This window comes from Bos indicus x Bos taurus, chromosome 2, assembly GCF_003369695.1.
Source record: "Bos indicus x Bos taurus breed Angus x Brahman F1 hybrid chromosome 2, Bos_hybrid_MaternalHap_v2.0, whole genome shotgun sequence".
Taxonomy (NCBI): domain Eukaryota; kingdom Metazoa; phylum Chordata; class Mammalia; order Artiodactyla; family Bovidae; genus Bos; species Bos indicus x Bos taurus.
The window spans coordinates 50,347,598-50,350,127 of NC_040077.1; the positions used below are offsets into that span (position 1 = coordinate 50,347,598).

Sequence of the window (2,530 nt, forward strand, 5' to 3'; positions counted from 1 at the left end):
TGTTATACACACACACACACACACACACACACACTGCTAGAATGAGTAAGCTGTCCCTTCTCCAGGGGATCTTCCCGACACAGGGATCCAACTGGGGTCTCCTGCATTGCAGGTGGATTCTTACAAGCTGAGTTACCAGGAAAGTCCATATAATATGTTACACACACACACACACACACACACACGTGTGTGTGTATATATCCTGCATATATCTGTAGAATCCTGAGATTCTAAAAGCATATAAAAGCATTCCTAAAGCATACAATGAAGAACCAATTCTATTGTAATCATCTGCATCACTTTTGTGGGATCTTGTCATCTTATCAGATTTAGCAGATGCATCCTTAACTCGGTTATAATATTCTAAAAGGAATGTTCATTCATGCTCAAAGAAATCATCTACATCCTTTACTCCAGAAACAATTACTCCATCTGCTGATTTAACCATGTTTTTAAAGAAATCTTCTAGTTTCTCTTTTTTATTTTTTCCTCGCACACTCAAATCTTGATTATATTCCAGGAAGACATGGAAATTTAAATCTTTCCTCAAAATGGGATGTGCAGCCACACGACACAGAAACACTTCATGCATTGCAACCGTCTTCTTGAATATTGCCAAATACTCAGCTTCCAATTCCTGTTTCATCTTCGTGAATTCCTCCTTCGTCATAGACCCTTCTCCTTCTCCAAGTTTCTGTAGTTTCTCCCTTGAGGCATCAAAATCAGGTCTTGGTGGTGCTGGAGGAATAATGTAACCTGCATAGTCTTCATTTTCAATGAAGGAATCGTGAAGCCAGATAAATTCCTCATGTTGTCGAACAGCAGAAAACTCATTCTGTTTAAAATTTAGAAATGAACTCTTTGTGTGAACAGTGAATTTTACTTTGTCTCTCTCACTCAGAGTATCAGAAATGTCCACGTGCAGAGCAGCATCACTCTGAAAATCTACATTTATTGCTTTAAGTCCATGGTCCTCCTCCAAGAGGAAGTCGGGGCCGTTGTCCAGGCCTTCCATCATGGCTGCTCCGAGGCGAGGGCCAGCGCAGGCACATATGTGTGTGTGTGTGTGTGTGTGTGTATGCTAAGTCTCTTGTCATGTCCTCCTCCTGGGGATCTTCCCAACCTCCTCTTTGTGACCCCATAGACTGTAGCCAGGCTCCTCTGTCCCTGGGATTCTTAAGGCAAGGATAGTACAGTGGCTTGCCATTGCCTCCTCCAGGGGATCTTCTCAACCCACGGATCAAACCCGTGTCTTTTTATGTCTCCTGCATTGGCAAGCAGGTTCTTTATCACTAGCACCACCTAGGAAGCTCAGTCATGTCCAACTCTTTGGCAACCCCTTGGACTATAGCCCACCAGGCTTGTGTGTCCATGGGATTTCCCAGGCAAGAATACTGGAGTGGGTTGACATTTCCTCCTCCAGGGGGTCTTACTGACCCAGCATTAAAATCCATATCTTCTGCATCTTCCTGCATTGGCAGGTAGATTATTTACTACTGAGCCACCTGGGAAGACATATATGTATTTCTATTAAATCATCCCCCCAATCTCTTCCAGAAAATAGAGGGAACTCTTCCTGACTCACTTTATGAGGATGAAAGTGAAAGTCGCTCAGTTGTGTCCAACTCTTTGCAACCCCATGGACTATAAAGGTCATGGAATTCTCCAGAATACTGGAGTGGGTAGCCTTTCCCTTTTCCAGGGGATCTTCCCAACTCAGGGATTGAACCCGGGTCTCTCGCATTACAGGAAGATTCTTTACCAGCTGAACCACAATGGAAGCCCCTTTATGAGGATCAGATCAGATCAGATCAGTCGCTCAGTCGTGTCCGACTCTTTGCGACCCCATGAATTGCAGCACGCCATGCCTTCCTGTCCATCACCAACTCCCGGAGTTCACTCAGACTCACATCCATCGAGTCAGTGATGCCATCCAGCCATCTCATCCTCTGTCATCCCCTTCTCCTCCTGCCCCCAATCCCTCCCAGCATCAGGGTCTTTTCCAATGAGTTAACTCTTCACATGAGGTGGCCAAAGTACTGGAGCTTCAGCTTTAACATCATTCCTTCCGAAGAAATCCCAGGGCTGATCTCCCTCAGAATGGACTGGTTGGATCTCCTTGCAGTCCAAGGGACTCTCAAGAGTCTTCTCCAACACCACAGTACAAAAGCATCAATTCTTCAGCGCTCAGCCTTCTTCACAGTCCAACTCTCACATCCATACATGACCACAGGAAAAACCATAGCCTTGACTAGATGAACCTTTGTTGTCAAAGTAATGTCTCTGCTTTTGAATATGCTATCTAGGTTGGCCATAACTTTCCCTCCAAGGAGTAAGCGTCATTTAATTTCATGGCTGCAGTCACCATCTGTAGTGATTTTGGAGCCCAGAAAAATAAAGTCTGACACTGTTTCCACTGTTTCCCCATCTATTTCCCATGAAGTGATGGGACCGGATGCCATGATCTTCATTTTATGAGGATAGTATAAGCCTAATGTAAAAATCAGAAAAAGACATTATAGAAAACTAC

At 44.3% G+C, this 2,530-nt stretch overlaps 1 pseudogene across 1 annotated transcript; it reads right to left on the reverse strand.

Annotated features, from left to right (window-relative positions):
- Positions 1–209: 209 nt before the first annotated feature.
- LOC113880895 lies at positions 210–1,042 on the reverse strand (annotated as a pseudogene). Its single transcript, XR_003507866.1, has one exon. The product of XR_003507866.1 is annotated as a sorting nexin-6 pseudogene (transcript).
- Between the last annotated feature and the right edge of the window lie 1,488 nt (positions 1,043–2,530).